General features: G+C 43.9%; 1 pseudogene; it reads left to right on the top strand.

Moving 5' to 3' along the window:
- Positions 1–4,943: 4,943 nt before the first annotated feature.
- LOC124093807 (olfactory receptor 14C36-like) lies at positions 4,944–5,864 on the top strand (annotated as a pseudogene).
- The last annotated feature ends 610 nt before the right edge of the window (positions 5,865–6,474 follow it).

Here is a 6,474-nt window from a genome sequence, read left to right on the forward strand (position 1 = left end):
TAGCCACTGCCCACACATAGGACCTCTGGAAGCTACTCCCTTGTGGATCCCTATCTACCAACATAGGTCTCCCCCAGTGGGCTCCATATTGGGACAGTGTAACCACTGCCATAGTCCCCTACATGTAGTAGCCTGCACTTGGGGACACAGAACGAGGTCTGGAGACAGCCATCAGCAACAACAATGCAGACCACAGAGTTGAATCTCGGAAACTGCCGCCCAACACCACCAATCAATCCGACCCAACCTGACACCCCATCTGTGACAACAGCTGCCTCCATTGTGGGACACCTTTGTCACCATCTTTACTTGGGGAAACTCCCAGCTTGGGACACAGGCTGGGGACTAGAAGCAAGATCAAGGTACCTATAGTCCCCAATTACCCCTTTTCCCCTTCCACCACTAACCTGGCATAGGGCTTGAGGCTACCTGGCTGGTCTATATCCCCCAAAGCCTGGTCCTGCTCTGCCAAATACAAAACAGCTCTCCAAGACAGGTGCACAGCCTTCAGAGTGCTCCCACAGACCTCCAGAGAGAGGTTCCTGATTGGGAAGTAGAAAGGGAGGGGGTGAGGGAGATACAGTTTAGAGACTTAGAGACCAGGAACTGTGAGGGGTACAGGTGATACAAGGATATAAGATCAAGTGCCCACTTCACATGAGCAGGCCCCAAAGGAGATCCTTGGAGTGCAGTCTCCCATTGGGGATCATTCTATATCCCACCTTGAGGACCTCTGCCTCTAAGACCAACCCTCCTACTCTAACAACCTTCACCCTACTGAGGGTGGAGATACCAGGAAACAACAGACAAGCCCACCTATTGGATGAGAAGGGAAACAGGAAATAGCCTGACCTCCAACAAAAGCAATCCTTCTATTTTCCTTCGAGATTTTTTTCTTCTTTTCTCTCTTTCTCTTCTCCCACCCTCACATCCCAAACATTGGTGGAACCAAGTACTTTTCATGCCTTATGCTACTGAGGTCTGGGATGTCTGAATAGTATATTACAGTTGTTTTGTATATTCTTTTATTGTCTATTTTTACATTTAAAAAATTTTTGGGTTTTTGTATTCTATATTGTCTTTCCACTTGCTTGTCTCCCCAAACTTTCTCTCTTTTCTACTCCTACAAGCCAACTTTAGATTCCTTTTCCACTCTTCCTAAGAGCCAATAGCCCTACATCCTCGCCTCCTACCTCCTTAAAAGTTCATCCTACACCTCACCCTTTGTTCTCTCATTGTCCACCATCAGAAACTATAGACCCTTTTGCAAACCTCCTGTTTGTATTGAAGATGAGAATTGAACTCACCATGTCTGTATACTGTGACAAAACCATAAACAACTTAATAGCAGCTATTTGGTTTAAGGCTGTATGTTGTTTGTACTGCGATGTGTTAATATTGCCCCCCCCCCCAAAGGAGAGGTATCGGAATCCTACAGAGACACCATAAGCCTATGGGGTAAAAACTGTAACACCTCAGATCCACAGTGATAGAAAGGAAGACACATGAACACCATGAAAAAATCAAGGGAAGGAAGTGCCCCAAACAAACCAAATTGTTAGAATCCATGACCAGCAAAACAGAAGAAATGACAGAGACAGAGTTCAGGATGTACACAATTCAATGTTCTGTGCATTAAAGGATGCTACAAGAGAGCAAATGTGGCCATCTGCCAGCCTCTCCTCATCATGAACCCTCATCATGCCAGCCTCTCCTCATCATGAACCCTCAGTTTTGTGTCCACATGACCCTGGCTTCCCTGCTCAGTAGTCTGCTGTATGCAGGTGTGCACACTGGGAACACATGCTGCTGTTCCTCTGTGATTCATCAGTTATTTTCCTCTCTGCTGAGGCTCTCCTGCTCTGATACCACCAGCAACACGGTCCTTCTTCTTGTCTCTATTATAATTATTGGTGATGGCTGCTTTGGTATAAAAAATCATATCATACATTTGCATAATTTCTGCTGTGCTGAAATTTCCAACCAGAGCCCCAGGGAAGGCCTTCTCCACCTGCACCTCTCACATCCTCGTGGTGTCCGTCTTCCTCAGTTCCATCACAGGTATGTACCTGAGGTCCTCAGCAACCTCTGACACATTTCAGGTCCTGGTTCTCTCTGCCTTTTACACCATGGTTCCTCCCTTCCTGAATCCCCTCATCTACAGAATCAGGAACAAGCAGGTAAAGGAAGCTGTGGGGACAGTAATCCCAAGACAGTTGTTCTCAGGGAGATTATAAAGCTGCCTGCCAGCATTAGCCTAATTTTACTGTTAAGATTTATGATTAGATGAAGGTCTTCAAGCCTGGGCTTTACAAGTTACACTGCCTACCTTGGTATCACTTAATTAAGACCCATGTATAGAATATTGTAGTATAATAATTTTGTGATTTACACTATTATTTCTATTCATCCTTCATAAAATTACATTAGGTTGAACTATAGAAAAAGAGAAAGCAGTAACATATTTAAGACTTACTCCATATATGAGACTACCTGCTGAGCTATGAAACAATGTCCACATTTTGGCAATAATACATTTTATCCCAGGCACAAATATAAATAATAAAGACCATTCTGAGTAAAAGGTGTTTTTTCTCTGTATCCCTTTGCATGTGAGAGGGTACAAATGTATAAATTCAAATGGAAACTCTTGAGAGAACAGCAAGGAGGTCTCTCGAGGACTCAGAAACTTGACACAGAAACCACTGACCATGCCTGTGGTGCATGGTGGACATGACTCTGGGCATGCTCAAGGAGAAGCATGGAGCAGACGGGCTGCCATTGGCTGCCAGGATCAGTATTTCTCCAGCCTCTGCTGTAGAAAACCCTGTTTTCACACTGTGCTTGCTGTAGCTCAGAAACTCAATGCATCCCTCCAAGGAAACAGCCCACTGGACAACTGAATTTGCTCCAGCCCTGAGCACAGGCCTCCCATCTCCACAAAGATCATCCTGCCTAGGAGGGGCAGGCCCCTACCTCACTTGCCCCACCCTGAGAGTGCTTGATGAATGTTGTGTTCATGAGGAGTCTGCAGCTGTCTCTGCCCTGAGCAATGTTTCTGGCCTCTCTGAGGTCCTGAGGGATGGGAGGAAAAACAATTCCAATAGTCCAGGGACAGTCCAAGGCCAAGATGGACAGGATTCCACGGCAGGTGATAGTGCTCCTCTCCCTCCATGGCCTGCAGGGAGCTTAACACTGTGACTGCCAGACCTCTCTGGGGGCTCCAAGGAGCCTATTCCTCTTCTTCATTACTCTTAACTTTCTTTCCTGATTTCTTAATCATTTCTTCTCAAAAATATAAAAACAGAGGAGTCCTTTTCATCTGGGATCCCTCACCTGTGAAACACTGCTGACAAATTGAAGAGAAGGTGTCCACCCACATCATTCTTTCTCCATTAAACTTGTTTCTAGGCATCTGACTTGGTATTCTTTAATACTTCTTTTCGTATTCTGTACTTTCTTCCTAGACATAGGGAAGTTTATACTAGAAATGATAGTTAACCTGTGAAAACTAGACTGATCACCAGTACACCTGAGGTTGGTCTTATTTTAGAAGCTACATTGTTCTGATGACCAACGCCAGGTCCTGCTCACTACGTCTCAAGTGAAATGTCCATAAAGGAGTGGAGGCTGCTGGCCTTGGCCAGTCTATCACTCACTTGGCCAATTGCCCTGGGAGACACACAGACTTCCAGAGGAACCCAGGCAGTATGAGAAGGAAGGTCTTTATTCTAAGAGCATGTGTGGTCTAACCTGGCAAGGTGCTGAGGTGGACCCCGGTTTGCAGAGGGCTGAGGAGATGAAGATGCAGGTGACTCAGGAGTGAACTGGTCTGAACTGCTGCAAAAGTGTTCAAACTATGAGCAAAACCTTCCTTTTAGGGTTTACAGCCAGTTTCAGTTTGTGAGATTATGACATGGATAAGAAAGCAATATAATAGAAGGTTTCACCAAGACTAAGGCAAATTATGTGTTGGACAAAAGAAGCTTCAACTTCATGGTGCTGAACATGATATAAAAATATAGCAAGGTAAAGGTAGAAGTTTAAGTCAATGTCAGCTGGGTTGGGACCTAGAGCTTGAAAAGACGTTACACTGCTCAGTTGGAGAGGAAAGAGCCTCAGTGGGGGCTGGAACTGGTCTGGCTGAGACCGTGTGGCCATAAGACAGCACCATGCATGTCCTGGGGGAGCAGCAGAGAGAGTGGGGGACTGCAGGCAAGTCCAAGTGCAGTCAGGTCACCTCAGTTTTCACAACACTAGACCTGTGAGCCTGGGTGGGAAAGTAAATTCTTGAGACGCTTTCCAAATGAACCCAATTTTTTCGTGTTCATGGAGATATATTCTCCACCATTATGAATAGTTTTCTATATATTAAAAAAGTAGAAAGTAATTATTATTTGCATTATTAAGTGTAAACACAATGGCAAAATAATGTGGAAATTATATTCTTGGAATAAATTAAAGGTAAATAAATCTGAGAATATTAAAGAATGCACTGTGAGACAGGTGACCATGCAGGAGAAGAGGGGAAAACCCCTGGAAATGCTCCACATGGGAGTCTCAGGTATCAGGGGAGGCCTGATGAGGAGCTGAGGACAAGCCCTGTAGGTCACACCCAATCCCTGGGCTGCAGACATCCACACCTGCACTGGGAGGTGCACTCTGCTCAGAAATCAGTAAACATATCAGAAAATCAAGAGTGACCTTCTTCTCCAGGGAAACCAACAGAAATACAAGAAATACTTTGAACAAGAATATGTAAAATAATTTCATTTTTTTCAAATAATTGTTGTTGTCAATGCATGTTTTTTTAACATATGCTAGAGAAGTGCTCTATGACTGAGCAACAAACCCAGCCCCAATAATTGTATTCATCATGTTCTTTTTTTTTCCTTTCTATTTCTTATCTCTTTATATTCCAAGACAACCAGAATTTCCAGCAAATGGCCAATGCCACAATGGTAACTGAATTTCTCCTCCTGGGCTCTCCTGATGGCTGGGATCTGAGTTTCCTCTATTTCACAGTATTCTCAATTACCTACTTTGGTACCTTGTTAGGGAACCTTCTCATCGTCACTGTCATCGCTGGTGACCTGAACCTGCACACACCCATGTACTTCTTTCTCAGGAACCAGTCCATCTTGGACATGTGCTACATTTCCGTCACTGTCCCCAATGCATGTGTCAAGTCTCTCACTGGCAACAGGGCCATTTCAGTGGCTGGCTGTGTGACCCAGCTCTTTTTGGTCAATTCTGTGCATGTGTTGAATTTCTGTTTCTCACCATCATGGCCTGGAAATGCTATGTGGCTGTCTGCCAGCCCCTCCAGTTCCTGCTCATCATGAACCCTCAGATTTGTGTCCGCATGACCCTGGCTTCTCTGCTCAGTGGTCTGCTGTATGCAGGTGTGCACACTGGGAATACATTATGGCTGTCCTTCTGCCAGTCAAACGTGGTCCATCAGTTCTTCTGTGATGCCCCTCCCTGCTGAAGCTCTCCTGCTCTGACACCACTAGCAACATGTTCCTTTTATTTGTTTCTACTGTGGCAATTGGTGGTAGTTGCTTTACTTTCATTGCCATGTCATATTTTCTGCTGTTCTGAAATTTCCCACCAGGACTCCAGGGAAGGCTTTCTCCACCTGAACCCCTCACATCCTCCTGGTGTTCCTCTTCTTCAGTTCTGGTGCAGGTGTGTACCTGAGGCTTTCAGCAACCTCTGACACCCTCCAGGACATGGTTCTCTCTGTTTTTTACACAATGGTTCCTCCCTTCCTGAATCATCTCACCTACAGTCTCAGGAACCAGCAGGTAAAAGATGCTGTGAGGAGAGTAATGCAAAAACAGTTGTTCTCAGGGAAATGATAAGGATGCATTTCAGCATCATCCTAATTTCACTGTTTGAGGTTCTAAATCAGAGATCATGCTCTTAATAGCTGTGCTTCAGAAGTCATACTGCTTATTCTAAGGTCACCTTATTGGGTCCTGGGCACTTCAACTTATAAAATAATTTTTGTTTTATATTACACCATCATTTCTATTTATTCTTCATAAAATGTATAATGTTATCAAATGCATCTTTAATGAATGAGTATAATTCAAGCTGTGTGCTATAATCATTTGAGATTATATCTGTTTATGATTCATCAAATAGTTTGTATTAATTCTATCAAGTAAAGTCACAGATGCAAACCTTACAAATCAATCATGAGAACAACCTGAAATCATTTGATCATATTTAGTGATCTCATTTAGTGATGTGTGAAATAAATATGGAAGCGCTATGGTACACAACTGTGTCAATTTAAATACATTGGAAATACACAAAAATCAAATCCTAAAGAAGTTATAACCAAAAGTGTAGAGGGAAGCATAGTAACATTTTTCTCCTTGTGGAACATAGAAAAAGAGGAAAGTCCTTGTCCAAGAAGTAAACAGAGGGCCATGGTTACCAACCTCTGTGTCCTGACAGTCA

Source organism: Marmota monax, unplaced genomic scaffold (assembly GCF_021218885.2).
Source record: "Marmota monax isolate L192 unplaced genomic scaffold, Marmota_monax_Labrador192_F-V1.1 WCK01_AAM20220418_F8-fsc00376, whole genome shotgun sequence".
Classification (NCBI taxonomy): Eukaryota; Metazoa; Chordata; class Mammalia; order Rodentia; family Sciuridae; genus Marmota; species Marmota monax.